Source organism: Anguilla rostrata, chromosome 11, assembly GCF_018555375.3.
Source record: "Anguilla rostrata isolate EN2019 chromosome 11, ASM1855537v3, whole genome shotgun sequence".
Lineage (NCBI taxonomy): Eukaryota > Metazoa > Chordata > Actinopteri > Anguilliformes > Anguillidae > Anguilla > Anguilla rostrata.
In genome coordinates this window covers 30,765,001-30,781,849 of record NC_057943.1, presented here as the reverse complement: position 1 = coordinate 30,781,849, position 16,849 = coordinate 30,765,001, and the positions used below count along the sequence as shown (strand labels likewise).

General features: G+C 41.6%; 1 protein-coding gene and 1 long non-coding RNA gene across 23 annotated transcripts in view; one reads left to right on the top strand and one right to left on the bottom strand.

Annotated features, from left to right (window-relative positions):
* LOC135234583 (calcium-dependent secretion activator 1-like) overlaps window positions 1-16,849 on the top strand; it is a 113,369-nt gene that overhangs the window by 7,332 nt on the left and 89,188 nt on the right. The gene's annotated exons all lie outside the window — the stretch shown is intronic.
* On the bottom strand, window positions 507-9,939 carry LOC135234581 (uncharacterized). Its single transcript, XR_010324140.1, has 3 exons — window positions 9,735-9,939; window positions 7,747-7,923; window positions 507-743 (listed from the first exon to the last, which is right to left on the bottom strand). It is a non-coding gene; the product is annotated as an uncharacterized LOC135234581 (long non-coding RNA).

Below are 16,849 nucleotides of genomic sequence, written 5' to 3'. Positions count from 1 at the left end.
ATACCTAGCAACCAGCTCAGTTTTTTTTTTCGTTTCAGCCTTTCGTTCAGTCATATTTTTATCATATTTTCACAAGATCCAGATCACATTTACAAACTGCCTTTTTGATCATTTGCTGTTCTCCTGCCAGCATGTTTGACAAACAGTGAATTGGGAGAAGTAAGTATGAGAGGTTGTGTTGAGTCATAGCACACCTGGTTGTTGACATTAGGCTTTGCGATAAGAGGACACCAGCTGCTGGCACTGAGAGCAGACAGCTCTGAAACTCTGTCACTGGAACATTCTATTGCCTCATAGTTCACACTAAGCAGCTCATATTTAGTCATACAACTGAAGCAGGGTTGGAGTGTGTTGATTTGGCCGACAGTCATATATCTGAGGCTAAGCAGCTATGGGCTTGGTTAGCACGTGGACTGGAGACTGAAGTTACTACTAGAAGAAGTTGTCACACTCCACGACACACCCGTTTGGTTGACAAAACAATCGGACACAGGGAGATAGGGGAATTCTGGAATTTACTGGTCTTTATTTTAAATGCACAGAGAGAGAACACGATTCTACAGAAATTCTTTACCTTTCCGACTCATGGGATCCAGGAAAATAAATAAATAAATTAACACAACGAACTAAAATAACAAAGACAAAATAAACAAAACAGCCAAACAGCCCCACAGAGCTTTCCACCTCCTTACAGTCGGTCCAGCTCCCTCTCGACTTCAGAGTTCTCCGGTCACTGCCACCTACTGGGAAAAGAGCACACTTTAAATACTTTGACTAATTGGCAATGCGCTCCAGGTGCGTGTGCTACTTAACCAGTAGGCGTGGTCCTTCGATTGCCCTGAACCTCTCCCACAAACCGAGCCCTGCCGCAAAGGTGTTGTATGGCCAATAGGGGGCTGGGTTCCATACACACTATACAGAAAGCCAGTGCCCTAGTGTACTTAAATAAACCATCCTGCTCCACTTAAGCTGATGTGTGGGGAGCATTCTAGCATAAAATGGCTGTCTTACAACAGCTAGGCGGTTACCAGCTATACATTTACCCAGTCAGAGGTAGATGGGCTCTTCCACTTGAGACTAGCTCCTACTTAAGGTTTCTTCCAACTTTCAATCCAAGACGTTTTTTTCCTTGCCATTACCTTTGACAAAAAAATGTGTTGAATTTGATTGATTTGTGGTGGTTGAGGTAAACTCACTGCAAAAAGCATTGAAATCCAGGGAACATGCTATACAAGTGCATCGCATATCTATTTGACTTTGAAGTTGGTGAGGAGCGTCTGCTGTCATACAGGAATATTGGTTCTCTCTTTTTTTGGAGTGTCTGAGTGCAGACAGGAGATGGGATGCAATGCAGGGGTTATAGCCCCCGCTGTTTTCTTATACTGCAGCGATAAGCACCAGGACAGAGATGAGCGTTTGCAGTGAAATTTATATCTTTTCCCATTAAAGGCTTTTCCTCACGTGAGTCACTCATAAAAACAACATTTAGGAGAACGGGCTTATAGAGAGATTACTTCTTTTTTTTACATAAAATCTTTTGTGTAATTGATCATTTCCAGAAGAGGTTCAGATCTGGTTGTTGAGCTTGCAAATGAGCCTGATGAGGTTATCTCAGGCACCTCCAGAAGTCAGAACCAGGACCCGTATTCATTTAGAGTCTCAAAGACCTGATCTAGGATCATGTTTTCCCTGCCCTTTAATTTACCCTTATCTATTGTGAGCTACAAAGCAAAATGGTCCTGGATCAGAGTCTGCCTCTAATGAGTATCTCTTGATCTGGAATCAGGTTTTCCCTGTCCATAATGTAACCTTATCCACGTGCTTGAAGTCGGTGCTGATCTTAGGTCATATACTGTGTTCATTAAATACTGTATCTGCTGATCTAGCATCAGGTTTTCCATGTACATATTTTAGCCTAATCTATTATCAGTCAAAAGGCAAAACTGATCTGACATCTGCACTCCTAATCTGATATGCTTTATGAATACAGATCCTGGGTTGTGAGCTGACTGCTGACTCCGTTCCCATGTCTGCGTGAATGGGCCTAAATTATGGGCCTAAATTATGCTATCTTGGATCAAACCACACTGTGTGATCTTAGTTATCCCCTAGTAATTCTTGTGAGGATTGTTTCTTTCATGTCTGTAAATGCCTCAAGTGGTTGTGCCTTATTTTACAAGCCATTATCAATAGTGTGCTGGGAATGTGGGTTGCAAATCAATAGTCAACTATTTGTGTGTGGGGCTGAGAATAATTTGAAGCTATAAAATAGTTTTTTTCTGTTGTACATTAAAAAGGTAAAAAATGCAAAAAGAAAATGTTTGGGGCATTTTCTGATAATATATAGTAGTGTGTTACTTCGTGACCGAGGTGTGTCTGTTAAATCACACCTTGCAGTTTTCTTTCATTGAAAATGTAACGTGCTTCTGGTTAAACTCGTGGTCAAGGCCTACAATGAAAACAGAAACAGTACTTTAAAAAGATTACAAAAAAAAAAAACATTCCAAAAGGCTTAAAATTAAGAAATCTTTACTTACAATGAGTAATGGTTTCTGTTGCCTCATATATTATACATAAGGCTCCAATTCAGATCATCTGCAGATCGATATAACTCTCAATGACAGAGGAACTGTGCCACACATTTTTTATGCACACTTGGTTCCGCTCAAAAATAGCTGGATGTTTTCCCAGGGGAAGAAGCTATTTCAGTAGCCTCAAACGCCAGGCTTGTCCCTCTCTACTATGTGCCTGGAGGAAGCATTGTCATTCAGGGCAAGAAGCCCGCCCACTTCTGGGGCCTAAGCAAAATCTTACAATCAATAACATCAGCTCAGTGAAGGTCAAAGTTGATCTAAGGCAAATCAAACATTAACTATAAGAAACAGGGTAGCAGTTGAACAGTGTAAGGAGGTGTGTGTGTCATCTGACCAAGGTCAAAGCTGGCACATTTTCTGGGGAGCTACAGCTGACACTTGAGTTCTAGTCTTGAGGTCTCTTGAGATCTGGCTTTCTGGGTTCTGGGACTACCTTTTAGTGGTGAACAATCATTTTTATTATTTCATGTAATAAAACCCCCTGTCCTCAACCAGGAGGAGAAAGGAGACATTGCATTTCTACATTCAGCATTCGTCTGCTAGCAAATAAGCTACATCATCTGCAGTCACGTTGCATGTGATCGGGTCACAGGAAGCATGAGGATATGCTGTGGTTTTCTCAAGGAGAATAATATCAAGGACTACAGCCATACTACTGAATCCTTGAGATCCTTCTGGCTCCCCTGGTTTCTTTCAGCTAGTCAAAGTTAGTCTGTCTAGCAAAATCTTCTTGATCCTGGGTCTGCATTAATGGGAATTAATGGAAATTTAGCCACTTATTAAATATAGGAACAAAATATCATCTGCTCCACTCCACTCAATTGCAACCAAACTCCATGAACATTTCTATGGCAGCTCACTTTATCTAGTGACCCTCAAGTGACAAATTGACCAATCACAAGCGACATTCCACGAAATATGTTTGGCTGCACTGCATACATGTGACAAGGACCTCCCACTGCTATGCTATGTGCAGTCAAACACATCAGGCCCATGTGGTGCCTGACAACACACAGGGATGAGTGGTACTTCAACTACATGCATTTGACACACACACATGTTCTTGTGCACATGTCAAATCTAATATGGATTGCTTGCTTCTTTGGCCAAAAAAATACCTCCTATATAAATGCAATGGAGATGGTGAAGGCATAGATTTCCTTGCAGAAGGCACAGAGGTATACACTAGGAGGCTTGGGGTTTCAATTCCATGTAAATTCAGTCAGTTCAGGAAATTCATTGAAATTCACTCAATTAATTGAAAAATCCTCAGAGAGCATTATGCCCATTTTTCGATTCAAGGTGTTACGACTCTTGCAACAGTCACGACAAAAGGGGGACAACACTACAAGGTCTATTTATTAAGCAGAAGAAAATAATGCATGCATGAGTGCAAATGTAACATATTTATAAGACATATGTATGGATCTGCATGTGCAAAAATGGGATGTGAATGTACAATGCGAAACAAATAAAGGAAAAAACAAAACACCATCTGGCCTGATGCAGGATGAGTACCAAAAAGAGAGGGAGAGAGAGACAGAAAGCCCTGGGGCTCCTTATTATAGGGTTGCCCCCCAGGTGCTCTCAATAAGAAAAAGGGCACCCCCACACGCTGGCCGACTCCTGCAACTACAATCATAAACAAAAACAATGAAGCATCAAGGTCGTCACCAAGGCCCCAGCTGCATTCTTTGTAATAGGCAGCTCTCATTGGCTCAGTTCAGCAGCTTACCTTCGCCCACAAGGCTTTGCCTGCTACAACCCACGGAGAAGAACAGCTCAATTAGGGAAAAGACTAATAGCAAGAGCATGGATAACTGCCTACAGAACAGGAACCGCAGTCAGTGTAGCGATTCTCGGGGACCGCGCGGATACAGTACACACACAAAGAGCCCAATTCAATAGCAACCTACATTACAGCCAGCTAAAGGACTAATAGGGCCTGCCTACCAAAGAACCGGCAGATAGAAAATGCTTTCCTAAATGCACAAAGAACCTATTTAAAATGAGACTGGGTAAAAAAAAAACACAATACTGAAGTCATATCTTTGTGCTTGTGATAAAGAGATTTAATTTTGCCTGCCCAACAATTTTGTTTGTTGTAGGATCTGGTTGTGAACAATCACAACACTGGGGTTAGGAATAATCTTTTTGGTGGAACACACGTGTTTATACACTAGGGGACTTTTCCCATAGAGAACTGCCATTTTCAGTCATTTCAGAATGTGTGGGAATGGACCGCCCTTCTTGAACCCAAGCAGAACCGGACCTCCGTGGTCGCTTTTTGTGCAGATTATCCTTCCATCCAAGCATTTCCAAAGTAGTCTGGTTGGCTCTAAGAGGAAACTCCCATTTGTTTGGATATACAGTGCCAATCTTTTATGTCTGCCTTGGAAAGATAATTGACTTTTCATGTGTGTGTTACACCAAAATAAACACCAATGTTCAAATAAAAACAATGAACAGCCTTTCTTACAGTTATTTCAATTAAGGTTGGGGGAAAAAAAACATATACTGTATATTTAAAAAGCATACACTGGGGCTCTACAGGATCAAGGTTGAAAATCACTGCTGTAGAGCAAAGGTCTAATGTGTAGCCTGCTTCCGGTTGCAGCTAATTTGAGGAGCTGAATACGTGTTGAAGTTCTTCCACAATTCTTTCCTCGAACTTACTGTCGTACAATGCAAGTTTGGCTCAAAGCAGTTAGCTCTTTCTTTGAAATCTGTCTTTGCCCAAGTGTGCACACATTCAGCAGTCAGAGCCCCAGTGAGTTGGCCTGTCATTCTATAATTAAATCAATTAAAACATGTCACCTCTTCTACAGCATTCATTTGCCATACAGCACATGACAGAAAATAAAACCATTGCTTGATCTGACTGATTAAAAGTTCTCGGATTATAATTATGGACATTTCTTCTTTATGGGATGCATGGCAATTTCTAACACAATGTGTCCTTAGGAGGGTAGATCCTTCAGTAGAAAATGATTTAATAATTTAAAAATTAAGTAATATAATTAAGAAAAATTAAGAACCCATTACAATACAGAAGTTTCAGTCGTGTTTGAATGAAAACCCGCATACACAGTGGGTCCTCTAGACAGAGTTTGAAAACCCCTGCTTAGAGGACTGAAATTTAGTGAAAATGTTGCTTTGCTCATATGGAGACAGGTCTCTAAACATACAGTACACATCTGCTTCATAAACTGTAGACCATGGGTCTCAAACTCCAGTCCAGAAGGGTCACAGTGCAGGTTTTTGTTGTTTCCTTTCATTCAGAAGCCAATGTAGGCCTTGGAAACAAGGTGTGCGGGCTCTTAAATGGTGTGTGGTCGTATATTAAGCCTGAAAAAACATTTACTGTAGAACTAGAAGACATTGCTACCTTCCAGGACCCCTACTAGAATTTTCTTTTATTTGCTAAATGCTTGAAAAACCATCTCAGGCACAAAACTAGATACAGATGTTCTATGAACACTTAGATATCCAAATTTAATTTAGAGGTTTGATCATGTTCTGTCATCATCAAGCAATTCCAGGGCCCGAGGAGTGGTTAAAATCATCATTATTTACGCACCACTATCATCACCATTACTAGTGAATGGCACAACTATAGTACATGTCTTGAAATAGATGTAGACAAGTTCCTGAGACCATTATGAATTCTAAGCTTATAACAGAATTATTATTATTCAAAAGTTTGTCTGTCTTTTATGGGGAAGTTGTGATTCTTATTTTATTTCATTCTGTGGTTTGTCAGATTCCCGCAGTCCAGCAAGTCAATAAGCCACAGTATTTCTGCCAGCTATTAGGGAGGCTGGTTGTTTGTGGATACTGGTGCTTTGTCAGATGTTTTCAGTGGTTTCTGGGATGTCACCTTAGCCGAGAACCTACCATTGGTTTTGCGTTCTTTAAGGGTTGATTTTGAGAGCTGATTTGAGCAACGTGACTGCGCCAACTTTGTTTTTGGAAAATTCTTTAGCTCCTAGGGTGTGGCACTTTCATTTCCCGAACCGAGGGCTTCAGGGGAAACTTTAGAATGCAACCCTGGGCTACCCATCCCTGATCCTGGAGGGTTTTCGGGTCTGCTACTTTCATGATCGCACTTCATCTTCTGAACTGCTTGATTTTTAAGTTAAAAACAAAAACCCACAGAGGTTGTGGCTCTCTAGGACCAGGTTTGCGAAGCGCTGGTGTACATGAAAAGCCTGATATCCTACAGACTTATTTAAAATAAGGCTTGCGGGTCAGTCAAAAATTAGTTAATCATTTTAATTTACACTCCTAATTCTGCTAGTGTGTCTGCACCTTTATGCTGATGTGGACTAAATGGCATATATGATACTGAGAAACCCTTTTCTAATTATGTGAACTAGTACGTTAAATAATGAGCACTTCAGCCAATAATATAACTAGCATACTTCCTATAAAGAATGTGTTACTAGGATACATGTCATTGTCATAGGTCACATTGTGTGTTTAAATGTACATTTAAAATGTACATTGATAGGGGGCATTAGTTCCCCAACATTCTTTTCCCCTGGATACACGCTAACTGTAGCCTGTTTGACCGCACTGTGGTGTAGACACAGCCATTAGAACCCAGTGTCCTAGGTTTGATTCAAGCTGTGGCACACTTTTAATTTACTGTTTTACAAGGTGACGTAAAGCTAGCAAACGTTGTATGTAGTTACAGAAGCATGTCTGCAACATTCTTGTAAGTAAATGGTAGATTTTGTTTTGTGTTTGGTCACCATGATCATTGTTCACCGTTGCTGCTGTTTTTAAGAACTGTGTCTGCTAGAAAACAAGGGGTGTGAGGCAAACATTGTAGTAAACAGTCTGAATCTCTAGCGATACATTTTTAGCATGACCTCATGCGCTACTGAGGGATGATTAGCACATCCCCCTGAGGCACACCTCCCACCCGACACAGAGCAGCACAATGCTCCGAAGTGTGCCCCAGGGGCACTGTGGGATTGAATGCACCAGCGGAATACGGGCGGGCTCCTCCATAACAGCCCTCATTACCCGGCATTCTAGATCACCTCAACGTCTCCCAATTTGAACAGCATTACAAATACACAATATATCCGTTCATATACAATGATGTAAGGACACACTGTTCAGTCCCAGGTTCATCACTTACCCACAGACTTTGAGAATATGCTGCACCGTGACAAGCCTGGACTCGAACGCCCCGAGGGCCTCTGGCTCTACTACCCGACCCGGCGAGCTGTCCCTCACGCCGCCACCTCTCTGCGCCCTTTCAACCTACGTATCCCTTCGACTGTGACCCCTGCCAGCAGTCTGACGTTTCAGGCATCTGTAGGGGAGAAATCACATGCATAAGGTCTTCTGTCTCATGAAATCTGCTCTATTTTGAAAAGCTGTTCATTTTTGAATATGCTGTAGACTTACAGCAGTGAAAATTTAAGTGTTTTTTTTTTTTTTTTTCTGGTTGTGTAATAGTTATGTTTTATTAATATTACATTTAAAAGCCAAGCAGTGAAAAGCTATGGTTTTAATTACCTGTGTTATGATTATGGACTTTAATGACTGTAAAACCATGACTTGCTGTTTCATATGAAATTTTGTTGTCAATATGGAACCAACTTAAACTGCTCCCAATGTGTCACAACAGCGCTTCATCATTAATTTAGCAGTGCTGTGGTTCTGAGAGGAGCCATTTTGAAACGTACCTACGTCCAATATGCAGCTTTTGGTCCACGATTAGGAGCCTAGTCTGGGTTTTTGTTCAAACTTCACTTTTGCATGACCGATGGGACCAGGACACATTTACTGGTAGAATCAGTCTTAGCCCCAAGCGCTTTAATGGAGCCCACACTCGTCGCGTTAGAATTTCCCCTCATTTGAAACGAATAGGCTTCTGCGGCAGTGCCTTTGACGACGGAAAATGTATTCTGTCTTAAGTTCACATCTCATCGGTCTTCCGGGAGGAAAGAAAGTCTGTGCGAGCAAATTAATATTTTAAAGGTGTAATACATTTGAACGGGATCCAGCTTTGTACCCGCTCCTGCCCCGGGCTGTTTGATTTTCCCACCCCTCTCATCTGCAAAGCCCTTGCAGAGCCTTCTAGCATCCCACAGAGCCCCTGACTCATATCTCTTGGCTTTGATGACAGAGTTGCGACTTCTAGATCAGGGCACGCACGTTCGTGCTATGTCAGCTACATGCGCTAAAGCGACCTTTTTCTTTGGCGGAGCAAGCTTCAGGCACTTGTTGGTTGCTGTGAATTTTATTTGTCCGCTACCGTTGCACTGTTTTTTCTGCAGTACTGGTGTGTAGCCGTATGTAATATTTCTGTCCACAGGCCAATTATTTAGCGGGGTTCTCTGAAGTCATTTGCTTGTGGGACCAATCACTGTTTCACAAAGGACATGTGTTATCTTTATCTTGTCACTGCAAAATATAACAACAGCAACAATTATTCCTGCGCAAAGTACTTAGTAGGACAAAATGACAAAGGAAACATTAAAATAATATTTATGTTATGACCTCAATACGTGCTATTTAAATGGTTAAAAGTATTTGACCTAAACAGCGCTTTATTACGACTGCGATTATTATTATTATTATTATTATTATTATTATTATTATTATTATTATAGTCTACAGACACTTTGCGGAAATAATATGCTATTATTAAAATCTAGGCATGTATGAAAAAACAGGAAATGTTTTCAACTGGTGAAGCCCACGAACCATCTTAGAAACCAAGGTCAGCGCAATTGTTCTATAATGATAAAAGCCGACACAGATTCCTGGCGGAGTCAGCAAAAAAAATAAAGAGGTGAAAAACCTTATGAAAGCAGTTAAAACTGGCGACAAACATGTTTTGAACCTTAACGTCATCACAGTCTCTGCGAAGCGTGATTCCAGCTGCACCAGAAAATTCCGTTTTAGGTAATTCTAACTGTGAATGTGCGGGGCACTGTGCAGTCTGGAGTGCAGTAATTCGACCTGATACCATCCAATAAATAAGCGGAGGCACACGCTGTTCAATGGGTTGTGGGAGACATTCTCTCTACTCCGGCTGAAACAGAATGGCCGTGATTAACCGCAGCGTGGCAGCCGCGCGACTTCGTCTGGCGGAAGGCAGGAGACATTTTGTACCTTATTACGGCGGGTCTGGCACAGTGTTACGACGTTGGTGTAGGTTGGAGACTCTGGGTGACATTCGACAAGAACAGTCGTCCTCCTAGGTCAGGCAGTATGTCGTTTCTGCGCGAAGCTGATGCTTTGTGCCCCCCCGCCCGATTGCGTCACCTGTTATTCTCTGCTCGAGAGCACGCTCCGGTTGGGGATCAGTACCAACCGCTTTCGCGGATCAGTAACCTTGCCACTGCTATTGGGAAAGAGAAAAATGTTTTAGTTTTATTTTCGTACCCAAGTATACTCTATTGTACAGATATCCTGCCATTTGCATTGCAGACTGTGTAAGTAAGGCAATGGTTAATGAACCATCCCGAGCTTAAAGCCCTTTTTTTTTAGTAGGCTGTTGCAGCATGTACTTTCATGGATGCGCTCAGTTAACGTAAAGCATTCTCACAACGTTATTAATAGTATTGCTGCAATGGTTTTCAGTTGTCGATTAAATAACGAAAAACAATGCATATGCTACTACATGCCCGAAAACACATCCTCCTCCGCCCTCTCACTAGCAGAGTGCACATCTTAGAGAGAAAAACACTTTTCTGATAACAATTCATATTCAGTCACTTATTTTCTAAAATAGACATATAAAATACAGTAGGAGCATTTTAGTCCAAATTTAACACCCCTAATTTAACATCCAATGGCAAATCCTGACTAAACAAGTAGCGGGAGGATGTGCTGTTTGAATGCGGAACCTCGGATTGGGTGGTACAGGTGATGGTCTGGGATCAGGAATGGCAAAGTTACCGACAGCACATTGAACCTGGATTTCTAGGCATCATTATGAAGACCTAGTTTGGAGTGCGGTTAGGAGGAAACTGAACAAAGGAACAGAAGAGCTGAGGTTAAGTGCAATAGATTTGATTTCTAGGTAGGTGTGTTTTGTTACACTGTGCTAAGAACATAATGTGAACATAGGCAGCTGTATGAATGGGCAGGTTGTCAAATGTCTGTACTATCAGCTTTTGTGAGTATGGCTGCTAAGTGAGCGAATGTAACATAATCAAGTGGTAAGAGGATTAACAGGGAGTTCTTAAGCAGGAGATACCCAGATCTTGAGTTGAATTCAGTCATTGTTTGTTCTTAACATAAATGAAATTCTTAACCCTGACTCTATAGTGCAAATGGAAGGGTTTGTTTAGATCACAGGTGTCAAACTCCAGTCCTGGAGAGCTGTAGTGTCTGCTGTTTTTGGGGTGTTCTTGGCACAAGTGTTTCATTTAAGTCATTGATTGGCTAAGGAATCCTCACACCTTGTTCTCAAGGCTTTAACTGGCAGCTGATTGCAAGGAAAACACAAAAACCTGCAGACACTGCAGTACCGCTTGGGATTCAGTTTGACACCCCTGGTTAAGAGTTTTATGGTGAATCCTGGCTTCATTAAAATGGTCTGTGTGAAAACAGTCTTCAGCAGAGATACACATGCACATTATATTTGAGAGGAGTGTGTGTGTGCATGTGTGTGTGTGCGTGTGCGTGCATGTGTGAGTGTGCATAGATTTTTATGCTGATGCTTGAACTAAATAAAGGCTGCAAATACTGTATGAGTCTGACCAGATGAGCTGTCTAGAGAAGTGAGTGCAAATGAGTATTACGGGTGAGATGAACATTATAAGCAATAATGAACCTTCAGATGAATAATATCTTATAGGCTATTGTGAAAGCAAACATAAACTAAAGAAACTAATTTTCTTGTTTTTTGTTAAGATTGTATTTAATTTTTTTGTCATATTTCAAAGAAATAAGAAATTCAATGTAGAAAAAAAATATTTCATTTGATAAATAATGGAATGAACTATGTCATTCATATATTTCTTAGGACATAGTGCCAGAAGGTTACGAGCAACCTGGTCAGGCTCATATTGCAATGAGGTTATGAGCAACCTGGCCAGGCTGAGAGTGGGGTTATGAGCTTAGGGTTCTGAGCAGCCTGGTCAGGCTCACAGTGGGTCATAACCATAGGGTTCTGAGCAGCCTGGTCAGGCTCAGGGTGGGCTTATGACCATAGGGTTCTGATCAGTCTAGTCAGGCTTAGAGTGCCGTAGGTGCTGAGCCTGTTAAGTGAGGCTATTGTAATTCATGGTTCATTTGCTCCAGTATTCATAAAGACTCCCTTTGTGAGCAAACAGTTAACATCCCCTCATATTTGAACATGTCAGTCTGAACATGTCTGACAGTTCACCCAGCACCTGCAGGGAAAGTAACCTAAGCAGAGAGAAGTGTGATGGTGATTGGCAGTGAAAGGATACTCACTCCGCAGAGAAGAGCTGTAGGTCTCTTCACATCATCCCAAAACTATATCTTGTCTGCCCAGCAATATCAGTCCTGCTCAGAAAGGTGTTCTGGATCTCTTTTGCAGCACTGAGGCATGCTATTGGGGTGAACACATTGCACTGCATTGCTTTCCGCTGTTGTTTTCCTCTGAACTTATTATTGTTGTTGTTTTCCTCAAGTTTGCACAGTATTCCATGAGATGGTATAGACTTCAAACTTGACCCAAGATTCATAATTACGGAGCGTACCAACACATGTAATATCTCCGCAATAGCCCACATGGTGGTGCTATGATTAGAAGTTTAAAAGGTCAAAGTTTCACGACAATATACATGGCAAGGTTCTGCAGTGCGCATCTTGAAGCACAGGTTTTGTTTGATATCCTTTATTGCAGGTTGTGCTGAAAGCTAAAGTGGTAAACAGAGTGGTTTATCGTTTTTATTTAAGTGTACTGTACTCATTGATTAAAACAGATTTTTCTCATTTGAATTTATTGCTTATTCTCCCAAATGTGATGTGAAAAGAATCTGTCTGTTTACCTCCCAATGGATTATTCAGATTGTTGGCGCAATTGTTAATCAAGGACAATTAATGTAAACATGTTGAGGCCAATGATCCATCACCAGTCACTGCGGAGTTGTTATGAGCTTGGATTTACCTACAGAACATGCAGTTTTGTTGACCAGTAAGACGCAGCTTTGCTGATGTTATTGTGCCTCAGAGAGTCAATATGATTTCTGAATGTATTAAACTGAATCTGGAACACTTTATCATAAAAACCGTTATAGGTGGGGGCTAGAGGAAGTGAGTCTGTGAATGAGTTTGATGGAGGAGAGAAGCAGACACACTGAGGACTGGGTGTAGATCGCAGCTGTCAGTCATCCGCTGGCTTAGCTGCTCCGAGGCCGGGGGCTTTTCACTGAGGCTGCACTGATGAGATTAGGCCAGGGAGGTCAGCATCTCCACTGTGTGACAGCAGCATCAGTCAATATCAAATATGATATGAGATCAAATACACAATATAATATAATTTAAACAGTGCTTTTCATACCCCCCCCCCACCAATTAATATATAGAGAAAATGCTGGATAAAATTCACCTTCATTTTTATTAAATGTTTTCTGTGCTCAGAAATATGAGAAAATTCTCTAACCTTATTTTGATATAGTTGCTCGGAGAAAAAAAATCATAGAATAAAAAAGACTTGTCACAGTTATTGGAAGCCTTGTATTTAGTATATTGTGCACCTCCACTTTGCAAAGATAACCTTTGAGTCTTCTCCTATAGTGTTTGGTGAGGAGGGAGAACACGTACAGCAAGGGCTCTGAGAATATCCATCCAAAGTTCCATTGATGTTTACAAACTTCTGGAGCTTATATATGTGGCTAGATGATAGTTGAGGCTGTCTTCTGAAAAGTGTACCAAATAGCTTATTGGCATGGAGGTGGTGTCTGTAAGTGCAGTATGGGGCACTTAGTGACCCCAAGATGCAACTAACTTCTGCAAATCTACAGCTGTGACACATGGATCATTTTTGGCTCTTGAACCATTCTCCTCACTGTGTGTGTGGGCAAAATACCCGGCACATTCATCACTGCTTCAGTTGTCTTAAACTCAGTTGTCTGGGTATTTTCAGGCATTAAGCTTTTTTTTATTTTTATGAAGGTCAATGGCCTACTGTTGTGTATATACAGTGAGCACCATAATATTTGGGACAAAGGCCTATTTTTTTCTTGATTTGACTCTGTACTCCACAGTTTTAGATTTGTAACCAAACAAAGCACAAGTTGTTAAAGTGCAGAATCTCAGCTTTTATTAAATTTTTTATGCATTTTGGATTCACCATGTAGAAATCACAGCAGTTTTTATAGTCCCCCCATTTCAAGGCACCAGTGGAGTACAGAGCCAAATCCAGAAAAAAAAGAAAAAGTTTTTGTCCCTAACATTATGGAGCTCACTGTGTGTATAAATGAATTGTAGTGACCCACTCTGACCGCTGGCTAGCTCTTAGGCTAATGGTGAATTAATCTTCAGTGCAGTGGGCCCGAGTTCAGTTCCTGCCTGCCCCCCTGCCGAGTTTGTTATATTGGTATCTGAAGTAAACTGGTGTGCCTCGTTAGGAGGCAGCGGTGTGCTTCGCAGGTGGCTGCCTGTGATGCGAGCATGATGGCACGGTCTGTGTTCAGCGGGGAGTAGCGTAACGATCCGCTCAGTGCGCTGGCTGTTAGAATTTTAAACCGAATTTTGAAATTAAGTAGCCTGCGAGACGCCGAAACAAAGACCCGATAAAGCCTTCTTTTCAACTTTCGCTTTCATCCGAAACCAGTCATCTTGTTAACATCTTCACAACGCCAATTTGCTGGGAGGGAAGTGCGCTGCATGCCCCCGTTCGGTCGAGCGTTCTGTAAGTCAGAGTTTCGCATCGCTGAGGATCTGTGTATTACAGCTCATCCGGCCCATGTGGGGGAATGGCAGGGCTCGTTCTCTTTGTGTCCCGGGGCTGCTGACTCACAGTGGTAGGAGCTTGTATCCTCCAATGAGAGGAGCGCTAGCTGCTGCAAGGAGGGGCAAGTGGCCAATGTGTTTGTGCGCGTGTGTGTGCGTGTGCGCATGTGTGTGCTTGCATGCGTGTGTGCGCTTACATGTGTGTGTGCGTGTGTGTGCATGCTTGCGCTTGCAAATGTGTGTGTGTGTGTGTGTGTGCGCGTGTGTGTGCTTGCATGCATGCATGTGTGTGTGTGCATGCTTGCACTTGCATGTGTCTGTGTGTGCTTGTGTGTGGCGGAGAGAGAGGGAGAGAGAATATTTACAGTCTCTCTGTGTCTCTCTGTAGCGAAGGGGCATGGGGCAATAAAAGTTTCTCACTGATGAGAGGGGGAGGGGGCCATAGGGCAGTAACACAATCTCCCAGTGATGGGGGAGGGGGGCAGCATGGGGCTTTTGCACGGTCTCTCAGGTGATTTATTACGCAGTACTTTCCCGCTGCTCCCTCCCTTCTAAGTGTGCTTCCTTTAATGCTGCATGGGAGACAGGAGAGATAAGCTGGAGTGCTTTGCCTTGTAATGAGGCTATGCACCAAAGCGCATACACACATACAGTGCAGTCATACCTGCAGGCATACACATGTTCATGCATGTGCATGCATACGCATACAGTGCAGTGCACAAGTATTTGGACAGTGACATCATTTTTGTTTGTGGCCCTGAAAAGCACTGGTGGATTTAGCAGTATGTTTGGGGTTGCCCCCCTGCTGCAGGGCGAAGCGCCGTCCAATGAGGCATTTGGTTGGATCAAAGCCACCAATAAGATGTTTCTGTACACTTCAGAAATCATCGTGCTTCCATAAGAATGTAACATCATCAATGAAGACAAGCCTCTGTCAAACACTATACTATTGTCTGTCAAAGTACCAACCATAAAGGTGATTGGTTCAGCACATCCAATCATCTTAACCTTTCTGACCAGTTACGTTGAGATGTTCCTGCAACCCAATGTATGCAAACAACATGTGAGGGCAAGGTGTTAACTGACTGAAGGGGATAGTGGGGTCTGATAGGTTAGTCTATTATAGGGACAAATGGTATGAATACAGTAATGGATTAGTTTGCTAGCAGTAGAAAGATTGTTTTGTTAAAATTGTACAAATATTGTGAAGTTGTTAATATTGTGAGTACAGTTGTGGATATAAGTTTGTATTTCTACGAACAAGTAATTTGGTTTTGTGAACACATGATTTTGTGATTTGTCCATTTAGTTTGCAGTATGTATTTAGAGGTTGCGCACTCAACTAATGAAGTAACACTGAACATTTGACTATGTACTACTGTCAGTACCCATTCAGATTAAAATAAAAAAGGAATATCTGAGGTTTCACAAATCCAGGTTTTTATTCTTATTCAAGGTTTTTTCCTACAATAAGTAAAACCTGAACTTGCTGTGGAGGAAAACTATAACCTTGAAATATCACTGTCATAAGTGCAAAGGCATTTGAAGGCCAAAAGCAAGCTTATTTCAGTCTAGCTCTGATAAAAAATGACATTCCTCATCTTCTTAGATTCTTGGTCTAAAATAGGTTTGCACTGGCTGGGCTGGGCTGGTGATAGCAGGGGTGTCAGTGAACATTACCAGGCAAAGTGCTAGTTTTACCGAAGAAAGTGACATTGTGCTCACAAAGCCACCTCTTGGTGTGAATTCAGTGATTTGCTAAAACTCTAAAAATGCCCTTGCAAGACCTCATCTGACATGCACATGCTACATATTGAGATTGCATGTTTTACCATGTACGTTTTGCTTCACGGAAGCTGAACGTCAACTTTCAGTTTTATTCCAGTCCAAATGAAATCAGTAACATCAGTTGTGTGACACATTGCTGTGCTCTATACCAGCTGTATGCATAATAGATTTATACAGGAAATTAATTAGATTCCAGAAAAATCAATATATTTACAATGAACCTCAGGTTGACCGTGTTATCATTGTTGACTTTGCATATACTGTCTCTGGCCTGATAATGCGATTAGCCATGCAGGTTAGGAAATATACTGCTCATGTAACACAGTTAAGTCACTTCAGAAAAGAGTGTCTGTTAAATCAATGTGATGTAACCTTGATGTTGTTATTTATATTCAGTTCCTTACATTGCATTTTGCTTATACTGGACATGTGTTGCTTGTAAAATCTTCCCTTTTATGTTTAGTAGATTTAAGCTGAAACATAATTAATCCAACCCTATAGCCTATATGTATTTTTGTAACAAACATAGATACCCATTCCCAGAACATAAGAATATACAAGTATTT